This window comes from Choloepus didactylus, chromosome 10, assembly GCF_015220235.1.
Source record: "Choloepus didactylus isolate mChoDid1 chromosome 10, mChoDid1.pri, whole genome shotgun sequence".
In the NCBI taxonomy this organism is placed as follows: Eukaryota; Metazoa; Chordata; class Mammalia; order Pilosa; family Megalonychidae; genus Choloepus; species Choloepus didactylus.
In genome coordinates this window covers 104705158-104724568 of record NC_051316.1, presented here as the reverse complement: position 1 = coordinate 104724568, position 19411 = coordinate 104705158, and the positions used below count along the sequence as shown (strand labels likewise).

Below are 19411 nucleotides of genomic sequence, written 5' to 3'. Positions count from 1 at the left end.
AGCATACTTGAAACATCTGTGTGCCACTCTCCAAATGCATATTCCTAGATCAGTATTTTCTAGGAATTGTGATTCAGAGATATGAGGTGGCTTATTTTTTGTTATCAGACTCTTCTATTCATTAGCTATGTGACCTTGGACAAGATCTTGAACATCCATAAATCTGTTTCCTTCTCTATAATACAGGGGGAAGTAGTATCTATACCATGGGGTAGTATGTAGATTTGATTCTTGCTACTCATGAACCCCCAGCATCAGCATCACCTGGAACTTGTTAGAAATGCGAAATTTCAGGCCCCATCCCAGGCCTACTGAATCAGAACCTGTATTTTAACAAGAGCTCATATTGCATGCATATTTACATGCAAGTTTGAGAAGCACTGATCAAATGACATAATATACATTAAATTGTTTAGCACAGTGCCTGGTATATTTCAAAAAGTTCAATGAAAGGTGTTCAGTCATCTAACAAATATTTATTGATCACCTTCTAGGGGCAAGGCATCATTCTAAGCATTGGGGATGCTGTAGTAAATAAAACTGTCAAGAGCACCAAACTCATGGAGTATCTACCCTAAGGGAGGAAACATGCAATAAGCAAATAAACCAGTAAATATATAATTAAATAGCAAATATTATGTTATTATTAATAGAGCCATTAAGAGTCACAGCCAGTCAAGTTCAATCCAATTAGACAAATATGTATTAAGTGGGTACATGGCACCTCATAGATGTTTGTAGAGGATGGATAGAGGCCAGATCTCCTCCGTCTTAGAACAGAACTCTTTCCAAAGCTCCATGCTGATTTCTTACTTAATATGAGAAGTAAATAGTTCATTAGGGCCAGAATCAACAGGAAATCGTGAAGCCACTTTATAAACAGCATTACTATAAGGGCACATCTGGGGTCTCTGCTAATAACCACAGGTTTACATTCAGGTTGTCAGTGTGCACACCATGACTACTGATTAAGCATATTCTTTTCTTCACAGTGTACAGTGATTGTAGAGTCCTCTGAGCAGGTGGAAGCTTGGCAGAGTAAGTTAGTTAAGTCCATTTCCTGAGGGTTAATGACTGGCATGGAGAATTCATGACCAGAGTCTTGCTTACATCACTAACTTCAGCTGATCACTTGTACCTTTAACTGAGTCCAAGGTCATTGTAGATATTGGAAGCTAATTGACGAGTACCTGTGTACCTGTAAATACACAACAAACACACAGATGCAAAAGCAAACACATGGTTTAGGTTAGAGTGTTTAGGGTGAGTGAATAAAGGAATGTGTCAAAGAGAATCAAAGATGATTCTTGAAGAGTGCTGGCAAGTGGAATGTTTGCTTTACCCACTTTCTGATCCCCCAGCATGGGAATCTCTGACTTGTTAATCCCCTTTCTGATCCTTTAGCAAGGAATATCGCTGCCTTCCTGGTCCCAAAACTTACGGAATCTTTTCCTTTCCATCCTTTCTTGAACCAGGGTTCTGGAAGGGAATTAAGCCCTAATGCTCAAAGGAATAATAATTAGCCTCGTACTATGCATGTAGAATGTACTACTTATGTAACATCCTTGGAAGAATTTAGAAAATCATCACTAAGATCATGCCTATGATGTGGGGTTCATAAGAGGAACCCTGGTTGAGAAAGGCTGCCTTAGGGAGTGATGCTCCTCAGTTGTCACTCTCTGCGGTGCTCCTTATTACATTCTTGCTCAATTGCATTGGTTCTCACTGGATAGCAAATCTTAACTGAAGGACACCAGTAGTTACTTGCTGCCTTGCATTGTAATTTGGCCCATGAACCTGCCCCTTTCCCCACCCACGAAAGAACACATGGTTGAGTCAATTCTCCTAGAGCTTGGTTTAGGTAATTCAGGTTCTTGGAGCTACATGAACCTAATTATCAGGTGTGTGTGTGTATATATATATATATATATTTTTTTTTTTTTAAGAAGGTTTGCAATCTCCTTTCCAGAATCTTTGAATGTAAGGCCCAATTGTTTGCATTTTACAAGTTCCCAAATGATTTTCAAGTTTGGTAGTTTTGTATCCCAGGTATTTTAGTTTGCTTCTCTTTTCTTCTGTTTCCACACCCCAGGTTGAACTTATCCCAGGGGACTATGCTTCCTATGGGTATAATGGAGCTGGACACTTATGTGATCTATTATGAGCATGGAGATTGTGGATCCCCATGTAATATCTGTTGTTGCCAGGATGAATTGGCTATAGCCCTTCCCAATAAGCCTCTGCCTGTTTATACCTTAGCAGTTTAATAAAATGTTAGAAAAGTCAATAGCCTCTTCCCTAGGATGAGCATCTAACTCAGATCCTTGTGCCTACTGCTTCTATGATGTTCTCAATATGTACTATTTCATTTGTTCCTCCTGCCTTGTCCAGTTGTCCTAGACTCAGTGCTTTGCCTTCTAGGCCTACAGACTCTTGCGGACTTCCCAAGGTTGGTCAGTTCTCCTGGATGTTCTTGGTTCAGATCAATCATAATCCATTTTGAGATTGTCCATATGGATTTTGAAAAGGGAGGGAACTCAGTGACAAGAACTGAGTTATATGCTGTAGTTACCCATATTTACTTTCCAAACCTTTTCTAATGAAGAAATGAAAGCTCAGATTTTGGTTGTTTCCAAGGTTATATAGCTGATTTGTAGAAAAGGGAGATTCTAAACTCAATTCTGTCTAGCCCCAAATAACCTCCCCTGTGCCCCATGATACATTAAAAATCAAATATTTCAGAAAATGGAACTTATCTTAAAAACTTAGTTTTATTTGAAAACTCAAATTCACCAAAAAATGAGTATTCTCATTACATGATGATTCTTTAGTTTACAAGAAGAGTCTCTGCAAGGTTCTTTTATATACTCTATTCCCTTAGTTAAGTTCAAATGGGATTTGATATACAAAGTATGATTTGTATGAGACTTGTCAGGAACACACTGGTTGTATCAAATGAGTGCACCTGCACATTGCGGGCTGCATCCCTCCTACTGTAGATGTTTTCTTGCCCTTCACTTGTGTTCTTCTAATGAAATCTCCAAATACATAGAAGCATGTTGAATACCCTGTGGTTCACAAGATTGGAAGGGAATTTAAACATTGTTAAATCCTCTTCCTTACCCAATGCCCGGATCTCTCTTCAACTTTTCTTGCAAGTAGTAGACTGATTTATGCATGAACAATTCTAAGGACAGAGAGCTTACAACTTCTCCAAGCTAAGGATCTCTGTTTTCCCTATTCCCTAACTTGTAATTTACTATTAAAAATAATGGCACACAATGGAGTTGAGAGGTCTCTCTGGTGGACATTCTTACGTACTATGTAGATAACACTTTTTAGGTTTTAATATATTGGAATAGCTAGAAGTAAATACCTGAAACTACCAAACTCCAACCCAGTAGCCTTGACTCTTGAAGATAATTGTATGACAATGTAGCTTACAAGGGGTGACAGTGTGATTGTGAAAACCCTGTGGATCGCACTCCCTTTATCCAGTGTATGGATGGATGAGTAGAAAATGGGGACAAAACTGAAATGAAAATTAGGCTGGGATGGGGGGTGTGTGATTTGGGTGTTCTTTTCTTATTTTTATTTTTTATTCTGATTCTGATTCTTTCTGGTGTAAGGAAAATGCTCAAAAATAGATTTGGGTGACGAATGCACAGCTATAGTATGGTACTGTGAATCGTTGATTGTACACCTGATTGTATGGTATGTGAATATATCTCAATAAAACTGAATTAAAAAAACAAACAAAAGCAAAAAAAACAAAATGGCACAATATATGTTTACTAGATCCATCCTTTATAACCTCTATTGAAATCCTATGAGATCTCAAGAAAAACATTTGTACTTTAGTTTTCTCAAGTTATCTGCTATTAAATGTGACTGTTACCTTTATTCTTATTAGTTTGGGTGCATATGGGAATTCATGTTTCACTATTGGAGTGCTAAATTATACTTAGAAAGAAGGATCTATAATAGTACAAAAGCCTATGGAAATGTGTTCTGCTTCGTCTATCAAATTATTCCTCCAGACAATCCTTTTTCCAATGGGAAGATCAATGGGGGGTTAAGGGAAGATGGTTTATGAACATGTGGGCCTTTCCTGATGTTATTCTATAGTTAATGACACATATCAATCCATGATTTTGAAAATGTATTCAAGTTATCTACTTACTGTGCCTTTGGTATTAGATGTGTTGCATATGCACCTTAGCCTGCTGTTTCAGTTATCTACTGCTGCGTAACAAACAGCCCCATATAAGCAAGTGGCTTGAAATAGCCATTTAATTTCTCACATTGCTTCAATTTATGTTGGGAACAGAGTGGGGATGATTTTTCTGCTGGTCTCTCCTGGGGTCACCTACCCAGCTGCAGTCATGTGGCATTAAGCTGGGGTGTCAGCCCCAAAGCCTTGATTTGTCTCTACACGACCTCTTAGCAGAACAGCCTGGGTTTCTTATGTGGTAGCATCCTTGTAAGGCAAATGCTAATGTGCAAGCTCTTTTCAAACCACTGCTTTTGTTACATTTGCTGGTCCCTATTGGCCAAGACAAGTCATGCAGTCAAGCTCAGGTGAATATGAGAAGGGACTACCCAAGGACTTGGCACCATTTATTGCGAGCCATTAATTTAACAATCCACCACACTTGTACTATATTTTCTCCTCAAAGCAGTTATTACCTTCCAAAATACTATATAATTTACTTATTTCATATGTTTATTTTTCAACCCTGCCTCCCTTCCCTAGGATGTAAGCTCCATAAGGACAGGGTTGTTTTTGTTTTTGTTTTTGTTGACCTGTCCTAAACTTCATTTATTTTGCCTGTGGCCATGCTCCAACAATGCTCGTAATTGGGAGATATGAAAATTTCGGGAGGAGAGAAAAAAAAAACATAGGAGGGAAAAATACTTTTTGTGAAGTTAAGAATTCTTTTGTAACTTTCTTTTTAGCCCTGAAATGTCTTTTTAAATCCACCCTTTTTATGTTGCACAGTTTGATGAATTTTGACAAATATATGTAGTCATATAACCAAACCCATAATAAAAATGTGGGATATTTCCCTCACCTCAAAGAATGTTCCCTTATGACTCTGTTGTTAATCCCCTCCCCCCTCCAACTCTACCCCTGGCAACAACTGATTTGTACGTTTGCTCCCCTCCCCCCAAGCAGGTCATAAAAATGAATCATAAAATACTTCATCTGTTTTTTTTGGTCTCTTTCACTTAGCCTAATGCTTTTGAAAACATTCATATTATTGCATGTATCAGTAGAGTCTTCAATTGCATGTATCAGTAGAGTCTTCATTTTTAATTGCTAAGTACTTCCATTGTATATTTATAGATGCATCAGTTGCTGAACAGTTCATGAGTTGTTTTCAGGTTTTGTCCTATAAATAAAGCCACTAGAACATTCTTTACATAAACATGCGTTTTCGTTTTTCTTGGGTAAATACCTAGGAGCTGATCATAGAGTAAGCATATGATCAGCTTAAAAAAAATACTGCCAAACTCTTTTCCAAAGTGGCTCAACCATTTTACATTCCCATCTACAGTTCCTCACTCTTGTATCTTTGCCAGCACTTTGAATCTCTGCTTTTTACCCCCATGCTAGCTGGTGTTAAGGGCTATCTCATTTTACTATAATTTGCATTTCCTGGATGACAAGTAGCATTGGATATATTTTCATACACATATTAAGGGCAGAGAAGTTTGCTTGTTTAGTTTATCAATGCATTCCAAGTGCCTAGGACAGTGTCTGTGCATCGTAAGTACTCAACAGAATATTTGTTGAATAAATAAATTTATAACCTGGAATTCCCTAACTTCAAGGAATTTATAGTCTCATCGAGGAGACAAAACATGAGGTGTAAATAGATACAATTAAGACTTGGAGTCAGTTCTGTGGTCTGCAAATTTCTGGGTTGGCTGTCTGCAAATTTCTTTCTGTATGACATTGAAGAAGTACCTTACTTAAAACTCTCAACTTCATTTTTTTTCTTTACCTGTACACTGGAAAAAACAACTATTCTGATTAGTTGTGGAAGAAAATAAGTGCAAATCATCTTATATCGTGTATATGATACATGATTTAATAAAAAATAGTAGCTCCTTTCATTGTTTTGTTAATAATAATAATAATAATAATAATAATAATAATAATAATTGCAGCAGACCAAACTGTAAAAGGTTGTACTGACTAAAACTGCAATAGGATTTAAAGAAGAGATAGCTTGGTGTGTGAGAAGTCCTGAGAAAGATTTCTGACTTTAATGGAAAAAATAGAAAAACACTGGTTGAGAGCTTGCTATGAGCCAAGTACTGAATTGTTTATCTCATTAAGCTCCTACATTCCTGGTAGTTTCCCATTATTGCCATTTGGAGAATGAGGAGACCAAGGCTCAGATTGTTTGATCAGCTTGCCTCATGTTCTTTGATAGTATGTGCTAAGCCAGTCTAAAGATACCTTCAAATTGTGTTTCTTGGACCTCTCTGGTTTCCATGGGGGTATCCCAGGGTAACCGTGGGAACCAAGAAGTGAGGAGAGAAGTAGGGCTGTAAGCCTCCATCCTCTTTTCAAACATAGTTGATCTATTTTAATATATTTTATGTTTTGAACTTCCAGACAAAGTTTTCATAGATAAATGGCTCCTGATATGTTTTTAAAATGTGCAAAACCCTGAACTACATTACCCTGTTTTGCTACATCCAGACAGAAGAATAATACTTAATATATCTAAAATATCTTTCCCTTCCCTTTACAAACAATGGGATTTGTAATCAACAGACTCATCTCTTAGTGCTGTTTCTATTTGCTGTGTGTAATGAGTTTTGTATGTTTACTGACCTTCATTGAATGTAGTCAGATTTTCCTGCAAGTATCCTATTCAAGCCTCTAAGGAGGCCCTAGTTTTCCTGTGTCAGATGGGCTGTGCACTCCTAAGACCCCTCATTCCCTCCCTCCATCCCCTTTGTGATTTTACCAAAGCTAAAGTGGGTGGTGCCAAGCAGCTGGCTCTCCTTGTCTGGGCTTTGCTTTTCTCTGTCAGTGAAAAACAGCTTGCAGGAGGAAGGCCCCCTCCTTCATCAAAGTGCCCTCTTCAGCATTCAGCCTTAATAGCCAACCCCCTCTAACTTTAGTAGCACTCTTCTCAGAATGTTTAGGACTGTTACAATAGAGTGCCACGGGAGAATCTGAATGGGGAGCTCATTAGCTTTGTGAGCCTGCATATGTCCAAAGAGGGTTTGTGCGTAATCCTAACAATTTTCTTTTGTTTGTTCTTTATGTTGCATTCTCTTTGACTGGGGTTGGTTACGCTGGATCATTAACTCACACAGAACTGGAAATAATCCTGTAGGGAATTATCCCAGCCCAGACTCTAGGGAGGAGCAACGAAATAGTTCTTCTCCATCTTCAATGATTCTGTTTCTAATTAATAATGGTCTTGATGCTGCTTATAGAGGTTCTTCTTATGTCATTACAACATCAGCTTCTCAAGGGGAAAAGAGCTACTGAAAACTCTTGTTAGTTGAAGCTCCCATTCTCACTTTCTAGCTTCCTACTGCATTTTGGACTAGCCCATGCTCTGTCATTTGCCATCAGAAAATCAAAGGATGTCATATCTCCTTTATTTACTTTGGCCCCTTTTGAAATATTGCTTTACACACGCAATAGCTTCCAGCTTCAAAACACCACATTGAAGATTTTCTTATTCAGTCTCATATTTTCTTTTCTGAGAGATGAGCATTTAATTGCAATTTAAAATTTCCTTGTGCCGAAGCACATAGTAAGTGCCTGGGACATACTAGGAGCTCAAGAAATGGAAATCTCCCTTTTCTTTCTGTTGGAGCTCTGAGATGTCATTACTGATTATTGCAATTCCACTGCAGCCATTCAAATGGCTCAGATACAGTGAGAGGAGCTATGTCAGCGGGATTCAGTATAAAACTACCAGACTTGGACACAGGAAGAAAATAATGATTTGAATGTTGACTTGCAACAATACCCTGATGCTAATGCTATTTATTACTATTACTTCTACTGCTGACATTAACTAAATGCTTACCATGAGCCAAGCATCCTGCCAAGCACTTAAGGTTAATCATTTCATTTGCTTCAACAATGCTCTGAAGAAAGTATTACTAGTAACTCCATTTTAACAGTGAAGAAAATTAGGCTTGGTTAGGTTAAGTAAATTGACTGAGATCACAAGGTAGGAGGTAATGGAGCTAGGATTCGAACCTAGAAAGTCTAACTCCAGGGTCCATGATTGTAATTGCTCTCATCCCACCCAACCATTCATACCCCTGCCCTGCCACCTCTACTTACTTGCTCTCAACACCAGTCAGTCATCCATTATATAAACTTCAGTTTGGAAGGAGTTGTGGTAGTTTAAGACACAAGGATGGTCACAGAAAAATATTGGAGGTTTCCAATCAGAAGCAGAAGGGCTAAGTTACAATATAAGATGTTGAGGGAAGGTCCTGGGATTTTGATGCTTATTCTGACTTTATCTCTACCTTCACTTATTAGCCACTGTGATAATTCTGGATATGAAACAGAGATCAAAGCTACATTTCTCTCCTCAATAATTGTATAGTTTAGCATGGAAAAGTGGCAGGTAAAACATTTATAATTCAGAAATACTTGCTATGCTAGGGTTCTGGAGCTGTGGACCAGAGGACCTGTGTGTGGGTCTTGCCATGCAACTTGGGCTATTCAGTACATGGCAACTTCCAAGAGAGAACATTCCAACAGGGAGCATGCATGGAGCATGAGAGATGGGAAATATTTTTATGACTATCTTTGGAAATTACAATCTGCCATAAGGCCATCCCAGAAAGCAAATTCCTTTCTTATACATAGGCACAAAGTCTGAATAGTTTTACATCAGCTCTACTAGTATGCACATATTTATATAAACATAAGACTTAGCTACCACACTAGCTATATTTCCTTGAACATAAGATTTGTTTCTTAGATATTGTTGTACTTACAGTGTCTATTACAGAGGCTGGCACATAATAGCTGTTCTATAAAATCTGTTGAACAAAGAGATAAATCCACTCAAGGTCTATTAAAAGAATGCCAAGCATTCAATAAACGCATACAAGACAACATATCACCATGCTCTATAGTTCTATAAAAATGTGGCCCAAAATGAGTAAACTATTAATTTCCAAAAAGAGTCACTAATAGTGGCATTCTAGATACTATGACATAAGGGTAGGATAAACAAAATATTTGTAAACAAAATGCATTTTAAAGCCCTCCCCACCCCAAACCCACTCCCACAAATCCTATCATTTTTCCTAGGAGGGCTTATGCTGGTAAAGAAAAACAATATACTTTTCATCTAAGCAATTAGACATTTTGTTCTGTTGGTTTGTGCTGTTACTTTGACTTGGGAGGCTAATTATATAATTAAGAATGTACAATCCACGACTGGAAAATACTTTAGTCAGTGACTCACTGTGTGACTTTGAACCCATGGTATGCCTTTGACATCAGCTTCTTCATCACCCAGAACAACTTATAATCAAAAGATACAGCAGCAAATGAGTCAAAGGTTTTTCCAAAGTGACAGCACATGGAGTATTACAGAAATATTATATGATAAACCTAAACATCTCCCTGTGTCTAACCCCCCTGATGGTAAGTCAGTCTCCTTGGAAGATGCATTTACACTCTCAATCAGAATATAAATAATAATTTGTTCCTTTGGAGCACAGCAGTTGGGAGAATTTGGCACCAGCAACTTTCTCTCTCTCGCTCTCTTTTTCTTGCTAATATCATTTGGCTTTCTTCTCAAATGGAATTTAAAATGAAGCAGTTTGGCAATTCATATTAGCACCATCTAGAAACAGTCCCATGTTGGTTCCACTGCAGTTTGATAATTTACAGACTCATTGAGCTGAAAGGGACTTGGCGAGCTTATTTAATTCAAAGGTTCCTAAACCTGGCTGAACACCAATATTTAATGGGGACCTTTTAACAAATGCAGATTCCAGGGCACAAAACCCTAATGATCAGTAGGTTAGGCTGTGCACAAGTGAGGTCTGAAAATTTTTATCTTTACAAAGCACTCCAAATGATTTTGTTGGCAAGCAAAGCTTGAAAATCACTGCTCTAATCCATATCCCACCTTCAGTCAGGAAAACTGAGTGGTTTTGTTTGTTTGATTTCATGTTTATCTATTTATCTATCATTCTTCTTTCTTTCTTTCTTTCTTCTTTTTTTTTTTTTTTAATAAGTAGAGAATGTCCTGCAATAAAACCCTCCAATTCCCCATTGGTAATTTTCAAGACCTCTCACAGAAAGTGGCCAGGATGTGCTGTGATCATTCTTAGAGATAAGAGGCTAAAAGAGGTCCTTCAAAGCATAGGCACTTCCAGAAGCTTACCATCAGCAACATTTCCTCTTGGAAAAATCCTTAGCAGCGAGGCCTCTCATGTGGCCTCTGAACTCTGACCTGGTTCTCAATTTTCTGATTTCCATTGGAATTTGATGCTTCTCCCTAAAGTATGGATTGCATAAAAATTGGTAAATGTCCATCTCTCTTAAGACCACCACTCTTTTTACATCTCAGACATCACATATTAAAAGAAAATGTATCAGATTATAATATCTCCTTGTTTAAAACTCTCCAATGATTTCTTATCTGATGAAAAAAAGAAAACCAAACTTACTTTGGTCCTGTGCCCCCTTCACGGTTTTCCTCTTGCTGGCCTTTTTGACCTCACCACATTCCATTTTCTTTCTTGTACACTGTCCTCAAAACCTCCTTTCTGTTTTGTCAGCACAAAGCCCTCTCCTGCCTCTAGACATTGACCCCTGCCCCCCTTTTTTGTTCCGTTCTGCCTCCAATATTTATCTCACTATTTAGATTCAGCTAACTGTCACCTCCTCGGAGAAGACTTTTCAGACCAATCTCTTGATGGCTTTCTCCACACTCTCCCGCTCTACAGCTTATCACTCAATTTATTTCCTTTGCAGAAATGATCAGAAGCTGTTATGCTCTTGTTTACTGATACATTGCTTGGTTATGATCTGCCATCCTGTGGGTAGATAGTCTCCCTGAGGACAGAGAGCTCACTGCTCTTTCTACTGTGGAATCCCAGGATCCCAGCAAAGTGCTGGCACATAGGAGACACTGAGTACCTATTTGTTAAATGAATAACTTACTCTTGGAGATTTGCCCAACAGACAGGCCTCTGAAATCAGAAGTAGCCTCTTGTCCAACCTACAGTGTCCTAAGAAACTCTGTTCTCTGGTACATCTGGCTAATATAAGAGTTGCAATTTTACTTAGACATAGTGGCTCCTAACTTGGTGCAGCCATCCTACTAACTAACCGGAATTCCCCTTTCTCTAATGTAAGGCCACATTCTTTTCAGACTAACTTCAGAAAATGAAAATACAATGGCAAACTTAGAGTTTATTCCCAATAACTTACGATTAGTAAACCATAGCCTTGGCCTTGATTATCAGACACCACTGCAAATGACAAACTACCTAATGAAGATGTATTACCATTTCATTATTTTTACACAGCAAACATACATTCTTATGAACTGCTGAGTCTGGAAGCATTTAGAAAGTTTTTAACCTTTTCATATTGAAGTTTTTGTGATTCTAACCTTGCAGCGTGGCACTGTGGAAAAAGAACTGGGTGAAGCACTTGCTGGAGTAATTATTTCATTTTCTATGTGACTTTGGAAATGTTATGTTGCATACCAAGCCTAAATTTCCTCCTCAATAAAATGGAGATAAAACCTAACCCATGGAGTTATTGTGACATTTAACATCCAAATAAAATACTGTACATGAATGCATTTGATAAATACCAAAACCTATTCAAACTTAAAGGAACATTATATGAATTGAAGCAATAGTCGTTCATTTGAAAACAATTTTTGGACCCTTGGAATGTGCACTTTTTGGGGTAAATGCAAAAGACACACTGATCAACATAGAAACAGTCCATAGTGCTCATGGAGCATTGGTCTAATGAGAGAGACAAATGTTAAATATTCATAAATAAATATATAAACATTAATCATGATAAGTATTATGAAATAATACTTTATGAGATTATGAAAGAGACACAATGTTGATTTATTCATTAATAAGCAATAACAGTGACAAAGCTAATATTCTCCTAGAACAATTCTCTATTACTCCAAAATTTCTCTGGTAAATTTCTCATTCTCTAAGGAGATTAACAGACATGTTAGACATCTGAACAAGAGAATAGTGGTATACACTGAAGACAGTCTAAAATGTTAGAGTCATTCCCAAATCCAAATTAATCCAATTCTTAGAGGACTGGAGAATAAAGGAATTTCCTTGGGGAAGAAGTTTCACCTATACAATAGGTTGGAATTTTATCCTTCTCTTCTTCCACAGCTGCACCTATTTCTGAAGGAGCTCATGCTGATTTCTTTTTCTCTATTCCTTTAAGTTACCATAGACTTGATTACTTATCAAAATCATTATAGCAGTCCTCTAACTAATGTCTGTGTTTCTAGTATCTTCTTTATCCAATCCAAGTGATATTTGCTTTCAGGATAATCTTTCTATAATGATCTACACTGATAATATTATTTTCTTTGGTCAGCAACAGTTCAGCATATATATGTAAGTCATAAAAACAATTGGAAATTTGACTACATATACCTGAATAAAAGACAAAGTACCTGCACATTACCAAAAGACAAATGATAAATAGGGAAATTATTCACAAGACATAATACAGGGAAAGGGCCAATTTTATTGGTATGCAAAGAACTTCTGAAAATCAATAAGAGAAAGATAAATGACCCAATAGAAAAAATGGGCAAAGAAGATGAACAGGCAGTTCACAGAAAGAATCATACAAATGGTCAATAAACATGGAAAAAGCACAATCTCACACATAATTAAGTAAATGCAAATTAAAATTTGCCACCTATCAGAATAGTATAGATTAAAGGCTGAGAATTCTCCTTATTGGCAATGGTTGAGAAAACAAAGTCTCACCATTGTTGAGACTGTAAACTTGTAAAAAGTATGGGAGGTCAATTTTGTCCCATCAGATTTTTCAGCATGCATAGTATTTCACAGAGGAATTCCATTCTTGGACTATACCTTACAGATATACTCACATTTATTTATTTATGACTGTGCAGCCTTCTGTGTGATTAAAAAAAAAAACACACAAAACAAAACTGGAAAAAATAAGCAAATGTAAATGCCTGTCAATGGAAAACTGCTTAACTAAATTTCCTACTTTGATATATATTGGGTTCTTTTAGAGGGTGTCCAAAAAATAGCACCTTTTCCTCTGCCTGGGTTAAGGACAAATTGAGAAATAAGACTAGGAATAGCATATGAAGAAACAAAAATATTCCTTTGAAAATGGATAAAGGCTGTGTTAGAGAATGTGGTGTGTATCTGCAGGTGGATTGTCTTTCTAGACACTCCCAGTAGCCTGGACCATTATAGTGCTCCCCGTGGAGCAGAAGCTGTTCCCAGAGGGACACAGCACAGTGCTTGCTCCCTGAAACAGCACTATTTAAACAGCATAAAGAAAGAGATGAGACAAGCATGTCCAGTCCATTCTTCCCAAATTGATCAATCAGAAAAATCACTACATTCTTGAGGATGTGGACTGAGCCAGGGGGAGAGGCTGAAATGTTCTACTAAGTGGACTCCGTCTGCAAGACAGGAAAACTCAGAATTTGGGTGAAGTTCTCTCCTCCCCTGAAATACAGAGGGCAATAAGTATGTGTCTAAAAGAAAGAATATGATGAAAGATAGTTAAATAGAAAAAAACAAAGTACAGCCCAATAAATGATCCCATTTGTATAAAATCCACATAGGCATCCTTGAGTAACTTAAATCCTTCTGGAACAATCAACCAAGCACTATTAATTGGTTACATTTGTGGAAGAGGACAGGCTCTGGGACTTGGGGCAACTGTTACTGTGTATTTTACCTATCCTGTACTCTCCAGATTTGTTTTTTAATATGGTCACATATTTTTCCAATAATAGTGATAATAATAATAAGACTAATATAAAACATTTGTTTGGATGGAACATCAGTAAGGAAATAGAAGATCTGAACAACAGTATCAACCAAATAAATCTAACCAACATATGTAGAACACTTCACTTCACAAATGATGGAATACACATTCTTTTCAAGTGCACCTGGATAATGCTTTAGGAGACATCATATGTTAGGGCACAGGAGAACTATAAATAAATTTTAAAATATTGATATCATGAAAGTAATCTCTCTGACTACAATGGAATGAAGCTAGAAATAAATAACAGAAGAAAAACTGGAAAATTTACAAACATATAGAAATAAAATAGCACACTCTTAAACAACCAATGGGTTAAAGACAAAATTACAAGGGAAATTGGAAAATACTGTGTGATGAATGAGAACAAAGAGACAAGATACAAAAACTTCTGGGATGAAGTAAAGGCAGTGCTCAGAGGGAAATTTATAGGTATTAAAACCCACAGTAAAAAAGAAGAAAGATCTGAAATTAATAGCCCAAGTTATATCTCAAGGAACTAGAAAAACAAAAGCAAAGTATACCTAAAATTAGCAGAAGAGAGGAAACTATTATAATTAGAGCAGACATAAATGAAATAAAGAATAGAATTGAAAAACAAAACAAAAAGCTGGTTATTTGAAAAAAATCAATAGAATTGACAAAACTTTACATGACTGACCAAAAAAAAAAAAAAAAAAAAAAAAAAAAAATAGAAAAAGTCCCAATAATTAAAGTCAGAGAGTAAAACTTTGATACCGCTAATGACTTTACAGAAATAAAAAGGATTATAAAAGAATATTATGAAAACTATATGCCAAAAAAGAAAACAGATAATCTAAAGAAATGGAAAAATTCCAAGAATTACATCAATTACCCAAATTGACTTGAGAAGAAATAGAAAACATCAGAAAACCAAATACAGAGAAAACATCAGAAAAACAAATAGAGATTGACTCAATAATCAAAAACTTTCCACCCAAGGGTCCAGGACCAGGTGACTTCATTGGTGAATTCTACCAAATATTTAAAGAAGAATTAATACCTATCATTCTCAAACTCTTCCAAAGAATTCAAAAGAAAGGGACACTTTCTGATTCATTCTATAAGGCCAGTATTATTCTGATAGCACAGCCTGGTAAAGACATCACAACAAAAGAAAATTACAGACCAATTTTACTTATGAATATAGATGCAAATATCCTTAACAAAATACAAGCAAATCCAATTCAATGGTATATTAAAAAGATTATACACCATGACTGAGTGACATTCATACCTGGAATGCCAGAATGGTTCAACATACAAAAACCAATCAATCTAATACCCTACACAGAATTAAGAAAAAAAAACCAACAATACATGATTATCTGAATAGATGCAGAAAAGGCATTTGGCAAAATCCAATACCCTTTCTTGATAGAAAAATAGAAACAGGAAAAACTTTATCAACATGGTAAAGTCCATTTACGAAAAACCCACACTAAAATCATCCTCAGTGGTAAAAGACAAAGTTTTCCCCCTAAGATTAAGAATGAGACAAGGATGCCCAGCTTCACCACTGCTACTTGATATTTTACTGGAAGTTCTTGCCAGAGCAATTATACAATAATAGCAAAAGGTACCCAAATTGAAAAGGAAGAAATAAAACTGACTCTATTTGCAGATAACATGATTTTACATATTGAAAGCCTATAGGAATCCACAAAAAAAGAAGTATACAGGGTGTTAAATGAATTCAGCAAGGTTGCAGAATACACGATTAATACACACAAAAACTGAACCATGTTCTGATATACTAGCAATGAACAATCTAAAGAGGAAACTGAGAAACAATTCCATTTACAATAGATCTGAAAGAATAAAATAGAATTAATGAGATACAAAAGACTTGTATACTAACATCTATAAAATACTGCTGAAGAATATTGAAGAAGACATAAATAAATGGCAAGACATCCCATGTTCATGGATTGGAAGAGTTAACATTGTTAATATGTCAATTACTCAAAGCAATGTAGAAATTCAATGCAAACCATATTAAGATTAAAGCAGCATTTTTTTTTTTTTTTGGTAGAAATGGAAAATCTTCTAATTCAAATGGAACTGTGAGGGGCCCCAAACAGTCGAAATAATCTTGAAAAAGAGGAACACAGTTGGTAGACTCACATTTCATGATTTCAAATGGTATTTCAAATGTGGACAGTAATCAAAGGAGTATGGTACTGGTAGGAAGACAGAAAAATAGAACAGTGGAATAGAGTTGAAAGTCCAGAAATAGACCCACATATCTATGGCCAATTGATTTTTGACAAGGATGTTAAGTGGAGAAAGAATTGTATCATCAACAAGGGGTGTTGGGAAAACTGGTTATCTGTATGCAGAAAAATAAAGTTAGAACCCTACCTCACACCATACACAAAAATCAACACCGAATGTTTAAGGATCTAAATATAAGAGCTAAACTATAAAAGTCTGAGATGATAACATAGGGGCAAATCTTTAAGGCCTAGCTTCTTAGATATGGCACTAAATGCATGTGCAACAAAAGAAACAATAGATATTTGTTTTCATCAAAATTAAACACTTTCGTATGTAGAAAGAAATTATCAAGAAAGTGAACAGACATCCTACAGAACGTGAGAAAATAGTTTCAATACATATACCAGCTTTTTCCTATCTTGGAAGATGGTGGGTGTAAAGGCTGGAAAGCTAGCTACTGTGGAGAAGAAACCTGAAGCCAAGAAGTTTAGTGCCCGTGGTGAGGTTAACAAAAGTAGCCTCAAGCCCAAAAAGCCCCCAAAAAGGGAAGTCTCACTGCAGCCAAAGCCCAATCCTCCTCAGAGGACTTGGCAGATATTCACGATCTGCAATGTATTCCAGAAAGGCCATGTATAAGAGGAAGTATTTTACAGCTAAATCCAGTATTAAAAAGAAAAAAAGGAAAAGGTTCTCACTACTGCCACAAAACCCATTGGTGGTGACAAAAATGGAGGTACCAGAGTGGTTAAACTTTGCAAAATGCCTAGATATTTTCCTAGTGAAAATGTGACTTGGAAGCTATTGAGCCATGAGAAAGCTGCAATCTAGCATCACTCCCAGGACAGTTCTGATCATCTTCACTGGTCACCACAGGGGCAAAAGAATGGTTTTCCTGAAGCAGCTGAGCAGCAGCTTGCTACTTGTGATGGGGGCCCTGGTCCTCAATTGAATTCCTCTGCACAGGACACACCAGAAGTTTGTCATTGCCACTTCCACCAAAATTGACATAAGGGGTGTGAAAATCCCAAAACATCTCACTGATGCTTATTTCAAGAAGAAGAAGCTGTGTAAACCCAGATACCAGAAAGGTGAGATCTTTGACACAGAGAAAGAGAAAGATGAGTTTACAGAGCAGCACAAGGTTGATTAGAAAACGGTGGTCTCACAACTTACGCCAAAAATCAAAGCTATTCCTCAGCTCCAAGGCTACACCTGTTTTCTGTGTCTTGTCTCACAAATGGAGTTTTTCTTCACAAATTGGTGTTCTAAACTTCTTGCAAAGAACCTAATTAAATAACTGATACATTTTAAGAAAAAACATATATGAGATAAGGGATTTATATTCAGAAAATATAAAGAACACCTACAACTCAATACCCAAAAGACAAACCACCCAGTTTAAAGATGGATAAATAACTTGAATAGGTATTTCTCCAAAGAGGATGCAAGAATAGCCAATAAACACATGAAAAGATGTTCAAAATCATTATCCATTTGGGAAATGCACATTAAAACCATAATGAGATACCATTTAACACCCACAAAGATGGTTATCATTAAAAGAATAAGGAATGGGAAGTTAAGGCTCCGAAGGTACAGGGTTCCTATTTGGAATGATGGAAATGTTTTAGTAATGGATGGGGTAATGGTAGCACAACACTGTGAACAGAATTAGCAGCACTGAAATATATATCTGAATATGATTAAAAGGCGATATGTTAGAGTTTATATATGGTAACCAAATAAAAATGAAAAAAAAAAAAATCCAAGGAACTATACTATACGATGAACCCTTAGTTAAACCATAAGTTTAACTAATAGTAGAATTCTAAAAATATGTTATCAATTGCAACAAATGTTCCAAACCTATTTTATGAACTATTGTTCTGTAAACCCACAATTTCTCTAATAAAGAAAAAAAAAAAAAAAACAGGAACATGTAAGCCATCCCCAGGGAAAAAAGCAGGCAAAAGAAACTGCCTGTGAGAGGGCCACATGTTGGATTTAGCAAAGATTTCAAAGCAGTTATTTTAAGTATGCTCAAAGATCCACAGGAAACCATGCTTAAAAAAGTAAAGGAAGGTATGAGAACAACGTTTCGCAGAATAGAAAATCTCAGTAAAGACTTAGAAATAATAAAATAGAACCAAATGCAAACTCTGGAGTTGATGAGTAAAATAACAAATGGAAATGAAATGAAAAATGAGTGGGGGCTCAACAGGAGATTTGAGCTGGCAGAGGACTAGATAATAAATAAATAGAGAATATGTAATGTGAAGGAGAGAGAGAAAAAAAGAATAAAGATGAATGGAGCCTAAGAGAAATACAGGACTTCATTAAGTGCACCAACATATGTGTAATGAAAGTACCAGAGGGAGAGGAGACAGACAAAGGAGCAAGAAAAAATTTTTTTTAAAAAAAGAATGGAAAATAAGTGTTGGAGAGAATGTGGAGAAGTTGGAACACTAGTGCATTGTTGATGAGAATGTAAAATGAGGAGCGACTGTGAAAAGCAGTATGGTGGTTCTTCAAAATCTTAAATAGAGACTTAACATTTGACCCAGTAATTTCACTTCTAGGTACATACCTAAAGAGAATGCAACAAGTTCTCCAACAGATATTGCACATCAGTGTTTATAGCCACATAATCGACAATTGCCCAAACCTGGAAATAACTTGTGTCCATAAACAAATGAATGGATAAACAAAATGTGGTACATACACAAGGAATATTATTTGGCCATAAGAAAAAATGAAGTTCTGAGACATGCTGCAACATGGAATAATCTTGAAAACATTGGATTCAGTGAAACAAGCAAGACACAAAATGACAAAATATATAATTGTATGTCCTACGTACAAAAAGAGATATCTAGAAATAAGCAACTTTGCAAGAGACAGAAAGCAGATTAGAGGTTACCAGGGAAAGGGACAGGAATGAGGGAAGGGAAGAAGGTAGAGTGTTTGTAAAAGTAAAACTAAATAAACATAAGAATAAACAAACAAAAAAACTCTTGAAAATGAACAACCAAAAAAATTTAAGTTTTATTGCCAACTAAACGGAGTGGTCAGTTCAAGGAATGAGTCAAAGAT

The 19411-nt window shown here is 36.4% G+C and overlaps 1 long non-coding RNA gene and 1 pseudogene across 1 annotated transcript; one reads left to right on the top strand and one right to left on the bottom strand.

The window, feature by feature from the left end:
* Positions 1 to 520: 520 nt before the first annotated feature.
* Positions 521 to 10981, bottom strand: LOC119505552. The gene is made up of 4 exons (XR_005210756.1): positions 10696 to 10981; positions 10410 to 10523; positions 9004 to 9048; positions 521 to 1198 (listed from the first exon to the last, which is right to left on the bottom strand). It is a non-coding gene; the product is annotated as an uncharacterized LOC119505552 (long non-coding RNA).
* A 5763-nt stretch (positions 10982 to 16744) lies between these two features.
* Positions 16745 to 17587, top strand: LOC119505519 (annotated as a pseudogene).
* The last annotated feature ends 1824 nt before the right edge of the window (positions 17588 to 19411 follow it).